Genomic DNA, 21725 nt, shown 5'->3' with positions numbered 1-21725 from the left:
TATACGACTCTCGGGATACCTAATGTCATTTTGAAGAAGGTCGGATGGCTTGAAGACGATGAATTAGGGTGTAGGATCATTGATTCTGATCAAGCTAGTTTTTTACTGGGGTCAAATCTGGTCTAACTCTCAATTATACTTTTGCGCCACTATAACCAATGATTGCTAGAATTTGTCGGTTGCTACGTGTTTTATACGACTCTCGGGATACCTAATGTCATATTGAAGAAGGTCGGATGGCTTGAAGACGATGAATTAGGTTGTGGGATCATTGATTCTGATCAAGCTAGTTTTTTACTGGGGTCAAATCTGGTCTAACTTTCAATTATACTTTTGCGCCACTATAACCAATGATTGCTAGAATTTGTCGGTTGCTACGTGTTTTATACGACTCTCGGGATACCTAATGTCATTTTGAAGAAGGTCGGATGGCTTAAAGATGATGAATTAGGGTGTAGGATAATTGATTCTGATCAAGCTAGTTTTTTACTGGGGTCAAATCTGGTCCAACTTTCAATTATACTTTTGCGCCACTATAACCAATGATTGCTAGAATTTGTCGGTTGCTACGTGTTTTATACGACTCTCGGGATACCTAATGTCATTTTGAAGAAGGTCGGATGGCTTAAAGATGATGAATTAGGGTGTAGGATAATTGATTCTGATCAAGCTAGTTTTTTACTGGGGTCAAATCTGGTCTAACTTTCAATTATACTTTTGCGCCACTATAACCAATGATTGCTAGAACTTGTCGGTTGCTACGTGTTTTATACGACTCTCGGGATACCTAATGTCATTTTGAAGAAGGTCGGATGGCTTAAAGATGATGAATTAGGGTGTAGGATAATTGATTCTGATCAAGCTAGTTTTTTACTGGGGTCAAATCTGGTCTAACTTTCAATTATACTTTTGCGCCACTATAACCAATGATTGCTAGAATTTGTCGGTTGCTACGTGTTTTATACGACTCTCGGGATACCTAATGTCATTTTGAAGAAGGTCGGATGGCTTAAAGATGATGAATTAGGGTATAGGATAATTGATTCTGATCAAGCTAGTTTTTTACCGGGGTCAAATCTGGTCTAACTTTCAATTATACTTTTGCGCCAATATAACCAATGATTGCTAGAATTTGTCGGTTGCTACGTGTTTTATACGACTCTCGGGATACCTAATGTCATTTTGAAGAAGGTCGGATGGCTTGAAGACGATGAATTAGGGTGTAGGATAATAGATTCTGATCAAGCTAGTTTTTTACTGGGGTCAAATCTGGTCTAACTTTCAATTATACTTTTGCGCCACTATAACCAATGATTGCTAGAATTTGTCGGTTGCTACGTGTTTTATACGACTCTCGGGATACCTAATGTCATATTGAAGAAGGTCGGATGGCTTGAAGACGATGAATTAGGGTGTGGGATCATTGATTCTGATCAAGCTAGTTTTTTACTGGGGTCAAATCTGGTCTAACTTTCAATTATACTTTTGCGCCACTATAACCAATGATTGCTAGAATTTGTCGGTTGCTACGTGTTTTATACGACTCTCGGGATACCTAATGTCATTTTGAAGAAGGTCGGATGGCTTAAAGATGATGAATTAGGGTGTAGGATAATTGATTCTGATCAAGCTAGTTTTTTACTTGGGTCAAATCTGGTCTAACTTTCAATTATACTTTTGCGCCACCATAACCAATGATTGCTAGAATTTGTCGGTTGCTACGTGTTTTATACGACTCTCGGGATACCTAATGTCATTTTGAAGAAGGTCGGATGGCTTGAAGACGAGGAATTAGGGTGTAGGATAATAGATTCTGATCAAGCTAGTTTTTTACTGGGGTCAAATCTGGTCTAACTTTCAATTATACTTTTGCGCCACTATAACCAATGATTGCTAGAATTTGTCGGTTGCTACGTGTTTTATACGACTCTCGGGATACCTAATGTCATTTTAAAGAAGGTCGGATGGCTTGAAGACGAGGAATTAGGGCGTAGGATAATAGATTCTGATCAAGCTAGTTTTTTACTGGGGTCAAATCTGGTCTAACTTTCAATTATACTTTTGCGCCACTATAACCAATGATTGCTAGAATTTGTCGGTTGCTACGTGTTTTATACGACTCTCGGGATACCTAATGTCATTTTGAAGAAGGTCGGATGGCTTGAAGACGAGGAATTAGGGTGTAGGATAATAGATTCTGATCAAGCTAGTTTTTTACTGGGGTCAAATCTGGTCTAACTTTCAATTATACTTTTGCGCCACTATAACCAATGATTGCTAGAATTTGTCGGTTGCTACGTGTTTTATACGACTCTCGGGATACCTAATGTCATTTTGAAGAAGGTCGGATGGCTTAAAGATGATGAATTAGGGTGTAGGATAATTGATTCTGATCAAGCTAGTTTTTTACCGGGGTCAAATCTGGTCTAACTTTCAATTATACTTTTGCGCCACTATAACCAATGATTGCTAGAATTTGTCGGTTGCTACGTGTTTTATACGACTCTCGGGATACCTAATGTCATTTTGAAGAAGGTCGGATGGCTTGAAGACGATGAATTAGGGTGTAGGATAATAGATTCTGATCAAGCTAGTTTTTTACTGGGGTCAAATCTGGTCTAACTTTCAATTATACTTTTGCGCCACTATAACCAATGATTGCTAGAATTTGTCGGTTGCTACGTGTTTTATACGACTCTCGGGATACCTAATGTCATATTGAAGAAGGTCGGATGGCTTGAAGACGATGAATTAGGGTGTGGGATCATTGATTCTGATCAAGCTAGTTTTTTACTGGGGTCAAATCTGGTCTAACTTTCAATTATACTTTTGCGCCACTATAACCAATGATTGCTAGAATTTGTCGGTTGCTACGTGTTTTATACGACTCTCGGGATACCTAATGTCATTTTGAAGAAGGTCGGATGGCGAGTCATGACAAGTCGCCACGAGTCATGACAAGTCGCCACGAGTCATGACAAGTCGCCACGAGTCATGACAAGTCGCCACGAGTCATGACAAGTCGCCACGAGTCATGACAAGTCGCCACGAGTCATGACAAGTCGCCACGAGTCATGACAAGTCGCCACGAGTCATGACAAGTCGCCACGAGTCATTACAAGTCGCCACGAGTCATGACAAGTCGCCACGAGTCATGACAAGTCGCCACGAGTCATGACAAGTCGCCACGAGTCATGACAAGTCGCCACGAGTCATGACAAGTCGCCACGAGTCATGACAAGTCGCCACGAGTCATGACAAGTCGCCACGAGTCATGACAAGTCGCCACGAGTCATGACAAGTCGCCACGAGTCATGACAAGTCGCCACGAGTCATGACAAGTCGCCACGAGTCATGACAAGTCGCCACGAGTCATGACAAGTCGCCACGAGTCATGACAAGTCGCCACGAGTCATGACAAGTCGCCACGAGTCATGACAAGTCGCCACGAGTCATGACAAGTCGCCACGAGTCATGACAAGTCGCCACGAGTCATGACAAGTCGCCACGAGTCATGACAAGTCGCCACGAGTCATGACAAGTCGCCACGAGTCATGACAAGTCGCCACGAGTCATGACAAGTCGCCACGAGTCATGACAAGTCGCCACGAGTCATGACAAGTCGCCACGAGTCATGACGAGTCGCCACGAGTCATGACAAGTCGCCACGAGTCATGACAAGTCGCCACGAGTCATGACAAGTCGCCACGAGTCATGACAAGTCGCCACGAGTCATGACAAGTCGCCACGAGTCATGACAACTCGCCACGAGTCATGAAAAATCGCCACGAGTCATGACAAGTCGCCACGAGTCATGACAAGTCGCCACGAGTCATGACAAGTCGCCACGAGTCATGACAAGTCGCCACGAGTCATGACAAGTCGCCACGAGTCATGACAAGTCGCCACGAGTCATGACAAGTCGCCACGAGTCATGACAAGTCGCCACGAGTCATGACACGTCGCCACGAGTCATGACAAGTCGCCACGAGTCATGACAAGTCGCCACGAGTCATGACAAGTCGCCACGAGTCATGACAAGTCGCCACGAGTCATGACAAGTCGCCACGAGTCATGACAAGTCGCCACGAGTCATGACAAGTCGCCACGAGTCATGACACGTCGCCACGAGTCATGACAAGTCGCCACGAGTCATGACAAGTCGCCACGAGTCATGACAAGTCGCCACGAGTCATGACAAGTCGCCACGAGTCATGACAAGTCGCCACGAGTCATGACAAGTCGCCACGAGTCATGACAAGTCGCCACGAGTCATGACAAGTCGCCACGAGTCATGACAAGTCGCCACGAGTCATGACAAGTCGCCACGAGTCATGACAAGTCGCCACGAGTCATGACAAGTCGCCACGAGTCATGACAAGTCGCCACGAGTCATGACAAGTCGCCACGAGTCATGACAAGTCGCCACGAGTCATGACAAGTCGCCACGAGTCATGACAAGTCGCCACGAGTCATGACAAGTCGCCACGAGTCATGACAAGTCGCCACGAGTCATGACAAGTCGCCACGAGTCATGACAAGTCGCCACGAGTCATGACAAGTCGCCACGAGTCATGACAAGTCGCCACGAGGCTACACAGGCTACACAGGCTACACCGGCTACAACGGCTACACCGGCTACACCGGCTACACCGGCTACACCGGCTACACCGGCTACACCGGCTACACCGACTACACCGACTACACAGACTGCACAGACTACACAGGCTACACAGGCTACACAGGCTACACAGGCTACACAGGCTACACAGGCTACACCGGCTACACCGGCTACACCGGCTACACCGGCTACACCGGCTACACCAACTACACCGGCTACACAGGCTACACCGGCTACACCGGCTACACCGTCTACACCGGCTACACAGACTACACCGGCTACACCGACTACACCGACTACACCGACTACACAGACTGCACAGACTACACAGACTACAAAGGCTACACAGGCTACACAGGCTACACAGGCTACACAGGCTACACCGGCTACACCGGCTACACCGGCTACACTGGCTACACCGGCTACACCGGCTACACCGGCTACACCGGCTACACCGGCTACACCGACTACACAGGCTACACCGGCTACACCGGCTACACAGGCTACACAGGCTACACAGGCTACACCGGCTACACCGGCTACAGCGGCTACACCGGCTACACCGGCTACACCAACTACACCGGCTACACAGGCTACACCGGCTACACCGGCTACACCGGCTACACCGGCTACACCGGCTACACCGGCTACACCGGCTACACAGGCTACACCGGCTACACCGGCTACACCGGCTACACCGGCTACACAGGCTACACCGGCTACAGAGGCTACACAGGCTACACCGGCTACACCGGCTACACCGGGTACACACCGGCTACACCGGGTACACACCGGCTACACAGGCTACACCGGCTACACCGGCTACACCGGGTACACACCGGCTACACCGGCTACACCGGCTACACCGGCTACACCGGCTACACCGGCTACACCGGCTACACAGGCTACACAGGCTACACCGACTTCACCGACTACACCGGCTACACCGGCTACACCGGCTACACTGGCTACACCGACTACACCGACTACACCGACTACACCGTCGGCTATGTCGGTTATGTCGGCTATGTCGGTTATGTCGGTTATGTCGGTTATGTCGGTTATGTCGGTTATGTCGGTTATGTCGGTTATGTCGCAGCTATGTCGGGTATGTCGGTTATGTCGGTTATGTCGGCTATGTCGGTTATGTCGGTTATTTCGGTTATGTCGGTTATGTCGGTTATGTCGGTTATGTCGGCTATGTCGGTTATGTCGGTTATGTCGGTTATGTCGGCTATGTCGGCTATGTCGGCTTGATATCGTGAGTAAAAGTGTGATCTGTGATTGAACAATTGAACATAATTGTTCGCGATTGATGGCAGCCACTGTTCATTACATCGCATGGTGCCCTGTGTTTCACTATAGACACTACAGACTACACAGACTACACAGACTACACAGACTACACAGACTACACAGACAACACAGACTACACAGACTACACAGACTACACCGACTACACCGACTACACCGACTACACCGACTACACCGACTACACCGGCTACACCGGCTACACCGGGTACACCGGTTACACCGGCTACACCGGCTACACCGGTTACACCGGCTACACCGGCTACACCGGTTACACCGGCTACACCGGCTACACCGGCTACACAGGCTACACCGGCTACACCGGCTACACCGACTACACCGTCAGCTATGTCGGTTATGTCGGTTATGTCGGTTATGTCGGCTATGTCGGTTATGTCGGCTATGTCGGCTATGTCGGTTATGTCGGTTATGTCGGCTATGTCGGTTATGTCGGCTATGTCGGGTATGTCGGGTATGTCGGTTATGTCGGCTATGTCGGCTATGTCGGTTATGTCGGCTATGTCGGCTATGTCGGTTATGTCGGTTATGTCGGCTATGTCGGTTATGTCGGTTATGTCGCAGCTATGTCGGTTATGTCGGTTATGTCGGTTATGTCGGTTATTTCGGCTATGTCGGTTATGTCGGTTATGTCGGTTATGTCGGCTATGTCGGTTATGTCGGCTATGTCGGCTATGTCGGTTATGTCGGTTATGTCGGTTATGTCGCAGCTATGTCGGTTATGTCGGTTATGTCGGTTATGTCGGTTATGTCGGCTATGTAGGTTATGTCAGTTATGTCGGTTATGTCGGCTATGTCGGTTATGTCGGCTATGTCGGCTATGTCGGTTATGTCGGTTATGTCTGTTATGTCGGTTATGTCGGCTATGTCGGTTATGTCGGTTATGTCGGTTATGTCGGTTATGTCGGTTATGTCGGTTATGTCGGTTATGTCGGTTATGTAGGTTATGTCGGTTATGTCGCAGCTATGTCGGGTATGTCGGTTATGTCGGTTATGTCGGCTATGTCGGTTATGTCGGTTATTTCGGTTATGTCGGTTATGTCGGTTATGTCGGTTATGTCGGCTATGTCGGTTATGTCGGTTATGTCAGTTATGTCGGCTATGTCGGCTATGTCGGCTTGATATCGTGAGTAAAAGTGTGATCTGTGATTGAACAATCGAACATAATTGTTCGCGATTGATGGCAGCCACTGTTCATTACATCGCATGGTGCCCTGTGTTTCACTATAGACACTACAGACTACACAGACTACACAGACTACACAGACTACACAGACTACACAGATAACACAGACTACACTGACTACACAGACTACACCGACTACACCGACTACACCGACTACACCGACTACACCGACTACACCGGCTACACCGGCTACACCGGGTACACCGGCTACACCGGCTACACCGGCTACACCGGTTACACCGGCTACACCGGCTACACCGGTTACACCGGCTACACCGGCTACACCGGCTACACCTACTACACAGGCTACACCGGCTACACCGGCTACACCGACTACACCGACTACACCGACTACACCGTCGGCTATGTCGGTTATGTCGGTTATGTCGGTTATGTCGGCTATGTCGGTTATGTCGGCTATGTCGGCTATGTCGGTTATGTCGGTTATGTCGGCTACGTCGGTTATGTCGGCTATGTCGGGTATGTCGGGTATGTCGGTTATGTCGGCTATGTCGGCTATGTCGGTTATGTCGGCTATGTCGGCTATGTCGGTTATGTCGGTTATGTCGGCTATGTCGGTTATGTCGGTTATGTCTGTTATGTCGGTTATGTCGGCTATGTCGGTTATGTCGGTTATGTCGGTTATGTCGGTTATGTCGGTTATATCAGTTATGTCGGGTATGTCGGTTATGTCGGCTATGTCGGGTATGTCGGTTATGTCGGTTATGTCGGCTATGTCGGTTATGTCGGTTATGTCGCAGCTATGTCGGGTATGTCGGTTATGTCGGTTATGTCGGTTATGTCGGTTATGTCGGCTATGTCGGTTATGTCGATTGTGTCGGCTATGTCGGTTATGTCGGCTTGATATCGTGAGTAAAAGTGTGATCTGTGATTGAACAATTAAACATAATTGTTCGCGATTGATGGCAGCCACTGTTCATTACAACGCATGGTGCCCTGTGTTTCACTATAGACACTACAGACTACACAGACTACACAGACTACACAGACTACACAGACTACACAGACTACACAGACTACACCGACTACACCGACTACACCGACTACACCGACTACACCGACTACACCGGCTACACCGGCTACACCGGGTACACCGGCTACACCGGCTACACCGGCTACACCGGTTACACCGGCTACACCGGCTACACCGGCTACACAGGCTACACAGGCTACACCGACTACACCGACTACACCGACTACACCGGCTACACCGGCTACACCGGCTACACCGGCTACACCGGCTACACCGGCTACACCAGCTACACCGGCTACACAGGCTACACCGGCTACACCGGCTACACCGACTACACCGACTACACCGACTACACCGTCGGCTATGTCGGTTATGTCGGTTATGTCGGTTATGTCGGCTATGTCGGTTATGTCGGCTATGTCGGTTATGTCGGTTATGTCGCAGCTATGTCGGTTATGTCGGTTATGTCGGTTATTTCGGCTATGTCGGTTATGTCGGTTATGTCGGTTATGTCGGCTATGTCGGTTATGTCGGCTATGTCGGCTATGTCGGTTATGTCGGTTATGTCGGTTATGTCGCAGCTATGTCGGTTATGTCGGTTATGTCGGTTATGTCGGTTATGTCGGCTATGTAGGTTATGTCGGTTATGTCGGTTATGTCGGCTATGTCGGTTATGTCGGCTATGTCGGCTATGTCGGTTATGTCGGTTATGTCTGTTATGTCGGTTATGTCGGCTATATCGGTTATGTCGGTTATGTCGATTATGTCGGTTATGTCGGTTATATCAGTTATGTCGGGTATGTCGGTTATGTCGGCTATGTCGGGTATGTAGGTTATGTCGGTTATGTCGGCTATGTCGGTTATGTCGGTTATGTCGCAGCTATGTCGGGTATGTCGGTTATGTCGGTTATGTCGGTTATGTCGGTTATGTCGGCTATGTCGGTTATGTCGATTGTGTCGGCTATGTCGGTTATGTCGGCTTGATATCGTGAGTAAAAGTGTGATCTGTGATTGAACAATTAAACATAATTGTTCGCGATTGATGGCAGCCACTGTTCATTACAACGCATGGTGCCCTGTGTTTCACTATAGACACTACAGACTACACAGACTACACAGACTACACAGACTACACAGACTACACAGACTACACAGACTACACCGACTACGCCGACTACACCGACTACACCGACTACACCGACTACACCGGCTACACCGGCTACACCGGGTACACCGGCTACACCGGCTACACCGGCTACACCGGTTACACCGGCTACACCGGCTACACCGGCTACACAGGCTACACAGGCTACACCGACTACACCGACTACACCGACTACACCGGCTACACCGGCTACACCGGCTACACCGGCTACACCGGCTACACCGGCTACACCAGCTACACCGGCTACACAGGCTACACCGGCTACACCGGCTACACCGACTACACCGACTACACCGACTACACCGTCGGCTATGTCGGTTATGTCGGTTATGTCGGTTATGTCGGCTATGTCGGTTATGTCGGCTATGTCGGTTATGTCGGTTATGTCGCAGCTATGTCGGTTATGTCGGTTATGTCGGTTATGTCGGTTATTTCGGCTATGTCGGTTATGTCGGTTATGTCGGTTATGTCGGCTATGTCGGTTATGTCGGCTATGTCGGCTATGTCGGTTATGTCGGTTATGTCGGTTATGTCGCAGCTATGTCGGTTATGTCGGTTATGTCGGTTATGTCGGTTATGTCGGCTATGTAGGTTATGTCAGTTATGTCGGTTATGTCGGCTATGTCGGTTATGTCGGCTATGTCGGCTATGTCGGTTATGTCGGTTATGTCTGTTATGTCGGTTATGTCGGCTATGTCGGTTATGTCGGTTATGTCGGTTATGTCGGTTATGTCGGTTATGTCGGTTATGTCGGTTATGTCGGTTATGTCGCAGCTATGTCGGGTATGTCGGTTATGTCGGTTATGTCGGCTATGTCGGTTATGTCGGTTATTTCGGTTATGTCGGGTATGTCGGTTATGTCGGCTATGTCGGCTATGTCGGTTATGTCGGCTATGTCGGCTATGTCGGTTATGTCGGTTATGTCGGCTATGTCGGTTATGTCGGTTATGTCGGTTATGTCGCAGCTATGTCGGTTATGTCGGTTATGTCGGTTATGTCGGTTATGTCGGCTATGTCGGGTATGTCGGTTATGTCGGTTATGTAGGCTATGTCGGCTATGTCGGTTATGTCGGCTATGTCGGCTATGTCGGTTATGTCGGTTATGTCGGCTATGTCGGTTATGTCGGTTATGTCGGCTATGTCGGTTATGTCGGTTATGTCGCAGCTATGTCGGTTATGTCGGTTATGTCGGCTATGTCGGTTATGTCGGTTATGTCGGCTATGTCGGTTATGTCGGTTATGTCGGCTATGTCGCCTATGTCGGCTATGTCGGTTATGTCGGTTATGTCTGTTATGTCGGTTATGTCGGCTATGTCGGTTATGTCGGTTATGTCGGTTATGTCGGTTATGTCGGTTATGTCGGTTATGTCGGTTATGTCGGTTATGTCGCAGCTATGTCGGGTATGTCGGTTATGTCGGTTATGTCGGCTATGTCGGTTATGTCGGTTATTTCGGTTATGTCGGTTATGTCGGTTATGTCGGTTATGTCGGCTATGTCGGTTATGTCGGTTATGTCAGTTATGTCGGCTATGTCGGCTATGTCGGCTTGATATCGTGAGTAAAAGTGTGATCTGTGATTGAACAATTGAACATAATTGTTCGCGATTGATGGCAGCCACTGTTCATTACATCGCATGGTGCCCTGTGTTTCACTATAGACACTACAGACTACACAGACTACACAGACTACACAGACTACACAGACTACACAGATAACACAGACTACACAGACTACACAGACTACACCGACTACACCGACTACACCGACTACACCGACTACACCGACTACACCGGCTACACCGGCTACACCGGGTACACCGGCTACACCGGCTACACCGGCTACACCGGTTACACCGGCTACACCGGCTACACCGGTTACACCGGCTACACCGGCTACACCGGCTACACCTACTACACAGGCTACACCGGCTACACCGGCTACACCGACTACACCGACTACACCGACTACACCGTCGGCTATGTCGGTTATGTCGGTTATGTCGGTTATGTCGGCTATGTCGGTTATGTCGGCTATGTCGGCTATGTCGGCTATGTCGGTTATGTCGGCTATGTCGGGTATGTCGGGTATGTCGGTTATGTCGGCTATGTCGGCTATGTCGGTTATGTCGGTTATGTCGGTTATGTCGGCTATGTCGGTTATGTCGGTTATGTCGGTTATGTCGGTTATGTCGGTTATATCGGTTATGTCGGGTATGTCGGTTATGTCGGCTATGTCGGGTATGTCGGTTATGTCGGTTATGTCGGCTATGTCGGTTATGTCGGTTATGTCGCAGCTATGTCGGGTATGTCGGTTATGTCGGTTATGTCGGTTATGTCGGTTATGTCGGCTATGTCGGTTATGTCGGTTGTGTCGGCTATGTCGGTTATGTCGGCTTGATATCGTGAGTAAAAGTGTGATCTGTGATTGAACAATTAAACATAATTGTTCGCGATTGATGGCAGCCACTGTTCATTACAACGCATGGTGCCCTGTGTTTCACTATAGACACTACAGACTACACAGACTACACAGACTACACAGACTACACAGACTACACAGACTACACAGACTACACCGACTACACCGACTACACCGACTACACCGACTACACCGACTACACCGGCTACACCGGCTACACCGGGTACACCGGCTACACCGGCTACACCGGCTACACCGGTTACACCGGCTACACCGGCTACACCGGCTACACAGGCTACACAGGCTACACCGACTACACCGACTACACCGACTACACCGGCTACACCGGCTACACCGGCTACACCGGCTACACCGGCTACACCGGCTACACCAGCTACACCGGCTACACAGGCTACACCGGCTACACCGGCCACACCGACTACACCGACTACACCGACTACACCGTCGGCTATGTCGGTTATGTCGGTTATGTCGGTTATGTCGGCTATGTCGGTTATGTCGGCTATGTCGGCTATGTCGGTTATGTCGGCTATGTCGGCTATGTCGGTTTTGTCGGTTATGTCGGCTATGTCGGTTATGTCGGTTATGTCGGTTATGTCGGCTATGTCGGTTATGTCGGTTATGTCGGTTATGTCGGCTATGTCGGTTATGTCGGCTATGTCGGCTATGTCGGTTATATCGGTTATGTCGGTTATGTCGGTTATGTCGGCTATGTCGGTTATGTCGGTTATGTCGATTATGTCGGCTATGTCGGTTATGTCGGCTATGTCGGCTATGTCGGTTATGTCGGTTATGTCGGTTATGTCGGTTATGTCGGCTATGTCGGTTATGTCGGCTATGTCGGTTATGTCGGCTATGTCGGTTATGTCGGTTATGTCGGTTATGTCGGCTATGTAAGTTATGTCGGCTATGTCGGCTATGTCGGTTATGTCGGCTATGTCGGTTATGTCGGTTATGTCGGTTATGTCGGTTATGTCAGTTATGTCAGTTATGTCGGCTATGTCGGCTATGTCGGCTTGATATTGTGAGTAAAAGTGTGATCTGTGATTGAACAATTGAACATAATTGTTCGCGATTGATGGCAGCCACTGTTCATTACATCGCATGGTGCCCTGTGTTTCACTATAGACACTACAGACTACACAGACTACACAGACTACACAGACTACACAGACTACACAGACTACACAGACTACACAGACTACACCGACTACACCGGCTACACCAGCTACACCGGGTACACCGGCTACACCGACTACACCGACTACACCGGCTACACCGGCTACACCGGGTACACCGGCTACACCGGCTACACCGGCTACACCGGTTACACCGGCTACACCGGCTACACCGGTTACACCGGCTACACCGGCTACACCGGCTACACCTACTACACAGGCTACACAGGCTACACCGGCTACACCGGCTACACCGACTACACCGACTACACCGACTACACCGTCGGCTATGTCGGTTATGTCGGTTATGTCGGTTATGTCGGCTATGTCGGTTATGTCGGCTATGTCGGCTATGTCGGTTATGTCGGTTATGTCGGCTATGTCGGTTATGTCGGCTATGTCGGGTATGTCGGGTATGTCGGTTATGTCGGCTATGTCGGCTATGTCGGTTATGTCGGTTATGTCGGTTATGTCGGCTATGTCGGTTATGTCGGCTATGTCGGTTATGTCGCAGCTATGTCGGTAATGTCGGTTATGTCGGTTATGTCGGTTATTTCGGCTATGTCGGTTATGTCGGCTATTTCGGGTATGTCGGGTATGTCGGTTATGTCGGCTATGTCGGCTATGTCGGTTATGTCGGCAATGTCGGCTATGTCGGTTATGGCGGTTATGTCGGCTATGTCGGTTATGTCGGTTATGTCGGCTATGTCGGTTATGTCGGTTATGTCGGTTATGTCGGCTATGTCGGTTATGTCGGCTATGTCGGTTATGTCGGTTATGTCTGTTATGTCGGTTATGTCGGCTATGTCGGTTATGTCGGTTATGTCGGTATGTCGGTTATGTCGGTTATATCGGTTATGTCGGGTATGTCGGTTATGTCGGCTATGTCGGGTATGTCGGTTATGTCGGTTATGTCGGCTATGTCGGTTATGTCGGTTATGTCGCAGCTATGTCGGGTATGTCGGTTATGTCGGTTATGTCGGTTATGTCGGTTATGTCGGCTATGTCGGTTATGTCGGTTGTGTCGGCTATGTCGGTTATGTCGGCTTGATATCGTGAGTAAAAGTGTGATCTGTGATTGAACAATTAAACATAATTGTTCGCGATTGATGGCAGCCACTGTTCATTACAACGCATGGTGCCCTGTGTTTCACTATAGACACTACAGACTACACAGACTACACAGACTACACAGACTACACAGACTACACAGACTACACAGACTACACCGACTACACCGACTACACCGACTACACCGACTACACCGACTACACCGGTTACACCGGCTACACCGGCTACACCGGCTACACAGGCTACACAGGCTACACCGACTACACCGACTACACCGACTACACCGGCTACACCGGCTACACCGGCTACACCGGCTACACCGGCTACACCGGCTACACCAGCTACACCGGCTACACAGGCTACACCGGCTACACCGGCCACACCGACTACACCGACTACACCGACTACACCGTCGGCTATGTCGGTTATGTCGGTTATGTCGGTTATGTCGGCTATGTCGGTTATGTCGGCTATGTCGGCTATGTCGGTTATGTCGGCTATGTCGGCTATGTCGGTTATGTCGGTTATGTCGGCTATGTCGGTTATGTCGGCTATGTCGGCTATGTCGGTTTTGTCGGTTATGTCGGCTATGTCGGTTATGTCGGTTATGTCGGTTATGTCGGCTATGTCGGTTATGTCGGTTATGTCGGTTATGTCGGTTATGTCGGCTATGTCGGTTATGTCGGTTATGTCGGTTGTGTCGGCTATGGCGGTTATGTCGGCTTGATATCGTGAGTAAAAGTGTGATCTGTGATTGAACAATTGAACATAATTGTTCGCGATCGATGGCAGCCACTGTTCATTACATCGCATGGTGCCCTGTGTTTCACTATAGACACTACAGACTACACAGACTACACCGACTACACCGACTACATAGACTACACAGACTACACCGACTACACCGACTACACCGACTACACCGGCTACATCGGCTACACCGGGTACACCGGCTACCCCGGCTACACCGGCTACATCGGCTACACCGGCTACACCGGCTACACCGGCTACACCGGCTACACCGACTACACCGACTACACCGACTGCACAGACTACACCGACTACACCGACTACACCGACTACACCGGCTACACCGGCTACGCCGGCTACGCCGGCTACACCGGCTACACCGGCTATACCGGCTACACCGGCTACACCGGCTACACCGGCTACACCGACTACACCGACTACACCGGCTACACCGGCTGCACCGGCTACACCGGCAACACCGGCTACACCGGCTACACCGGCTACATCGGCTACACCGGCTACACCGGCTACACCGGCTACACCGGCTACACCGACTACACAGACTACACCGGCTACACCGGCTACACCGGCTACACAGGCTACACAGGCTACACCGGCTACACCGGCTGCACCGGCTACACCGGCTGCACAGGCTACACAGGCTACACAGGCTACACCGGCTACACCGGCTACACCGGCTACACCGGCTATGTCGGCTATGTTGGTTATGTCGGTTATGTCGGCTATGTCGGTTATGTCGGATATGTCGGTTATGTCGCAGCTATGTGGGTTATGTCGGTTATGTCGGTTATGTCGGTTATGTCGGCTATGTCGGGTATGTCGGTTATGTCGGTTATGTAGGCTATGTCGGCTATGTCGGTTATGTCGGCTATGTCGGCTATGTCGGTTATGTCGGTTATGTCGGCTATGTCGGTTATGTCGGTTATGTCGGCTATGTCGGTTATGTCGGTTATGTCGCAGCTATGTCGGGTATGTCGGTTATGTCGGTTATGTCGGCTATGTCGGTTATGTCGGTTATGTCGCAGCTATGTCGGGTATGTCGGTTATGTCGGTTATGTCAGCTATGTCGGTTATGTCGGTTATGTTGGTTATGTCGGTTATGTCGGTTATGTCGGTTATGTCGGCTATGTCGGCTATGTCGGTTATGTCGGTTATGTCGGCTATGTCGGTTATGTCGGTTATGTCGGCTATGTCGGTTATGTCGGTTATGTCGGCTATGTCGCCTATGTCGGCTATGTCGCCTATGTCGGCTATGTCGGTTATGTCGGCTATGTCGGCTATGTCGGTTATGTCGGTTATGTCGGTTATGTCGGTTATGCCGGTTATGTTGGTTATGTCGGTTATGTCGGCTATGTCGGGTATGTCGGCTATGTCGGTTATGTCGGCTATGTCGGCTATGTCGGTTATGTCGGCTATGTCGGCTATGTCGGTTATGTCGGTTATGTCGGCTATGTCGGTTATGTCGCTTATGTCGGTTATGTCGGTTATGTCGCAGCTATGTCGGTTATGTCGGTTATGTCGGTTATGTCGGTTATGTCGGTTATGTCGGCTATGTCGGTTATGTCGGTTATGTCGGTTATGTCGGCTATGTCGGTTATGTCGGCTATGTCGGTTATGTCGGTTATGTCTGTTATGTCGGTTATGTCGGCTATGTCGGTTATGTCGGTTATGTCGGTATGTCGGTTATGTCGGTTATATCGGTTATGTCGGGTATGTCGGTTATGTCGGCTATGTCGGGTATGTCGGTTATGTCGGTTATGTCGGCTATGTCGGTTATGTCGGTTATGTCGCAGCTATGTCGGGTATGTCGGTTATGTCGGTTATGTCGGTTATGTCGGTTATGTCGGCTATGTCGGTTATGTCGGTTGTGTCGGCTATGTCGGTTATGTCGGCTTGATATCGTGAGTAAAAGTGTGATCTGTGATTGAACAATTAAACATAATTGTTCGCGATTGATGGCAGCCACTGTTCATTACAACGCATGGTGCCCTGTGTTTCACTATAGACACTACAGACTACACAGACTACACAGACTACACAGACTACACAGACTACACAGACTACACAGACTACACCGACTACACCGACTACACCGACTACACCGACTACACCGACTACACCGGCTACGTCGGCTACACCGGGTACACCGGCTACACCGGCTACACCGGCTACACCGGTTACACCGGCTACACCGGCTACACCGGCTACACAGGCTACACAGGCTACACCGACTACACCGACTACACCGACTACACCGGCTACACCGGCTACACCGGCTACACCGGCTACACCGGCTACACCGGCTACACCAGCTACACCGGCTACACAGGCTACACCGGCTACACCGGCCACACCGACTACACCGACTACACCGACTACACCGTCGGCTATGTCGGTTATGTCGGTTATGTCGGTTATGTCGGCTATGTCGGTTATGTCGGCTATGTCGGCTATGTCGGTTATGTCGGCTATGTCGGCTATGTCGGTTTTGTCGGTTATGTCGGCTATGTCGGTTATGTCGGTTATGTCGGTTATGTCGGCTATGTCGGTTATGTCGGTTATGTCGGTTATGTCGGTTATGTCGGCTATGTCGGTTATGTCGGTTATGTCGGTTGTGTCGGCTATGGCGGTTATGTCGGCTTGATATCGTGAGTAAAAGTGTGATCTGTGATTGAACAATTGAACATAATTGTTCGCGATCGATGGCAGCCACTGTTCATTACATCGCATGGTGCCCTGTGTTTCACTATAGACACTACAGACTACACAGACTACACCGACTACACCGACTACATAGACTACACAGACTACACCGACTACACCGACTACACCGACTACACCGGCTACATCGGCTACACCGGGTACACCGGCTACCCCGGCTACACCGGCTACATCGGCTACACCGGCTACACCGGCTACACCGGCTACACCGGCTACACCGACTACACCGACTACACCGACTGCACAGACTACACCGACTACACCGACTACACCGACTACACCGGCTACACCGGCTACGCCGGCTACGCCGGCTACACCGGCTACACCGGCTATACCGGCTACACCGGCTACACCGGCTACACCGGCTACACCGACTACACCGACTACACCGGCTACACCGGCTGCACCGGCTACACCGGCAACACCGGCTACACCGGCTACACCGGCTACATCGGCTACACCGGCTACACCGGCTACACCGGCTACACCGGCTACACCGACTACACAGACTACACCGGCTACACCGGCTACACCGGCTACACAGGCTACACAGGCTACACCGGCTACACCGGCTGCACCGGCTACACCGGCTGCACAGGCTACACAGGCTACACAGGCTACACCGGCTACACCGGCTACACCGGCTACACCGGCTATGTCGGCTATGTTGGTTATGTCGGTTATGTCGGCTATGTCGGTTATGTCGGATATGTCGGTTATGTCGCAGCTATGTGGGTTATGTCGGTTATGTCGGTTATGTCGGTTATGTCGGCTATGTCGGGTATGTCGGTTATGTCGGTTATGTAGGCTATGTCGGCTATGTCGGTTATGTCGGCTATGTCGGCTATGTCGGTTATGTCGGTTATGTCGGCTATGTCGGTTATGTCGGTTATGTCGGCTATGTCGGTTATGTCGGTTATGTCGCAGCTATGTCGGGTATGTCGGTTATGTCGGTTATGTCGGCTATGTCGGTTATGTCGGTTATGTCGCAGCTATGTCGGGTATGTCGGTTATGTCGGTTATGTCAGCTATGTCGGTTATGTCGGTTATGTTGGTTATGTCGGTTATGTCGGTTATGTCGGTTATTTCGGCTATGTCGGCTATGTCGGTTATGTCGGTTATGTCGGCTATGTCGGTTATGTCGGTTATGTCGGCTATGTCGGTTATGTCGGTTATGTCGGCTATGTCGCCTATGTCGGCTATGTCGCCTATGTCGGCTATGTCGGTTATGTCGGCTATGTCGGCTATGTCGGTTATGTCGGTTATGTCGGTTATGTCGGTTATGCCGGTTATGTTGGTTATGTCGGTTATGTCGGCTATGTCGGGTATGTCGGCTATGTCGGTTATGTCGGCTATGTCGGCTATGTCGGTTATGTCGGCTATGTCGGCTATGTCGGTTATGTCGGTTATGTCGGCTATGTCGGTTATGTCGCTTATGTCGGTTATGTCGGTTATGTCGCAGCTATGTCGGTTATGTCGGTTATGTCGGTTATGTCGGTTATGTCGGTTATGTCGGCTATGTCGGTTATGTCGGTTATGTCGGTTATGTCGGCTATGTCGGCTATGTCGGTTATGTCGGTTATGTCGGCTATGTCGGTTATGTCGGTTATGTCGGTTATGTCGGTTATGTCGGTTATGTCGGCTATGTCGGTTATGTCGGTTATGTCGGTTATGTCGGCTATGTCGGTTATGTCGGTTATGTCGGTTATGTCGGTTATGTCGGTTATGTCGGTTATGTCGGTTATGTCGGCTATGTCGGTTATGTCGGTTATGTCGGTTGTGTCGGCTATGGCGGGTATGTCGGCTTGATATCGTGAGTAAAAGTGTGATCTGTGATTGAACAATTGAACATAATTGTTCGCGATCGATGGCAGCCACTGTTCATTACATCGCATGGTGCCCTGTGTTTCACTATAGACACTACAGACTACACAGACTACACAGACTACACAGACTACACAGACTACACAGACTACACAGACTACACCGACTACACCGACTACACCGACTACACCGACTACACCGACTACACCGGCTACACCGGCTACACCGGGTACACTGGCTACACCGGCTACACCGGCTACACCGGTTACACCGGCTACACCGGCTACACCGGCTACACAGGCTACACAGGCTACACCGACTACACCGACTACACCGACTACACCGGCTACACCGGCTACACCGGCTACACCGGCTACACCGGCTACACCGGCTACACCGGTTACACCGGCTACACAGGCTACACCGGCTACACCGGCTACACCGACTACACCGACTACACCGACTACACCGTCGGCTATGTCGGTTATGTCGGTTATGTCGGTTATGTCGGCTATGTCGGTTATGTCGGCTATGTCGGCTATGTCGGTTATGTCGGTTATGTCGGCTATGTCGGGTATGTCGGTTATGTCGGTTATGTAGGCTATGTCGGCTATGTCGGTTATGTCGGCTATGTCGGCTATGTCGGGTATGTCGGTTATGTCGGCTATGTCGGCTATGTCGGTTATGTCGGCTATGTCGGTTATGTCGGTTATGTCTGTTATGTCGGTTATGTCGGCTATGTCGGTTATGTCGGTTATGTCGGTATGTCGGTTATGTCGGTTATATCGGTTATGTCGGGTATGTCGGTTATGTCGGCTATGTCGGGTATGTCGGTTATGTCGGTTATGTCGGCTATGTCGGTTATGTCGGTTATGTCGCAGCTATGTCGGGTATGTCGGTTATGTCGGTTATGTCGGTTATGTCGGTTATGTCGGCTATGTCGGTTATGTCGGTTGTGTCGGCTATGTCGGTTATGTCGGCTTGATATCGTGAGTAAAAGTGTGATCTGTGATTGAACAATTAAACATAATTGTTCGCGATTGATGGCAGCCACTGTTCATTACAACGCATGGTGCCCTGTGTTTCACTATAGACACTACAGACTACACAGACTACACAGACTACACAGACTACACAGACTACACAGACTACACAGACTACACCGACTACACCGACTACACCGACTACACCGACTACACCGACTACACCGGCTACACCGGCTACACCGGGTACACCGGCTACACCGGCTACACCGGCTACACCGGTTACACCGGCTACACCGGCTACACCGGCTACACAGGCTACACAGGCTACACCGACTACACCGACTACACCGACTACACCGGCTACACCGGCTACACCGGCTACACCGGCTACACCGGCTACACCGGCTACACCAGCTACACCGGCTACACAGGCTACACCGGCTACACCGGCCACACCGACTACACCGACTACACCGACTACACCGTCGGCTATGTCGGTTATGTCGGTTATGTCGGTTATGTCGGCTATGTCGGTTATGTCGGCTATGTCGGCTATGTCGGTTATGTCGGCTATGTCGGCTATGTCGGTTTTGTCGGTTATGTCGGCTATGTCGGTTATGTCGGTTATGTCGGTTATGTCGGCTATGTCGGTTATGTCGGTTATGTCGGTTATGTCGGTTATGTCGGCTATGTCGGTTATGTCGGTTATGTCGGTTGTGTCGGCTATGGCGGTTATGTCGGCTTGATATCGTGAGTAAAAGTGTGATCTGTGATTGAACAATTGAACATAATTGTTCGCGATCGATGGCAGCCACTGTTCATTACATCGCATGGTGCCCTGTGTTTCACTATAGACACTACAGACTACACAGACTACACCGACTACACCGACTACATAGACTACACAGACTACACCGACTACACCGACTACACCGACTACACCGGCTACATCGGCTACACCGGGTACACCGGCTACCCCGGCTACACCGGCTACATCGGCTACACCGGCTACACCGGCTACACCGGCTACACCGGCTACACCGACTACACCGACTACACCGACTGCACAGACTACACCGACTACACCGACTACACAGACTACACCGGCTACACCGGCTACACCGGCTACACAGGCTACACAGGCTACACCGGCTACACCGGCTGCACCGGCTACACCGGCTGCACAGGCTACACAGGCTACACAGGCTACACCGGCTACACCGGCTACACCGGCTACACCGGCTATGTCGGCTATGTTGGTTATGTCGGTTATGTCGGCTATGTCGGTTATGTCGGATATGTCGGTTATGTCGCAGCTATGTGGGTTATGTCGGTTATGTCGGTTATGTCGGTTATGTCGGCTATGTCGGGTATGTCGGTTATGTCGGTTATGTAGGCTATGTCGGCTATGTCGGTTATGTCGGCTATGTCGGCTATGT

Source organism: Botryllus schlosseri, unplaced genomic scaffold (assembly GCF_051294905.1).
Source record: "Botryllus schlosseri isolate E-star unplaced genomic scaffold, Bs_hap1 Bs22a, whole genome shotgun sequence".
NCBI lineage: Eukaryota > Metazoa > Chordata > Ascidiacea > Stolidobranchia > Styelidae > Botryllus > Botryllus schlosseri.
The sequence above is the reverse complement of the archived record's forward strand: the minus strand, read 5'-3'. Positions refer to the sequence as shown.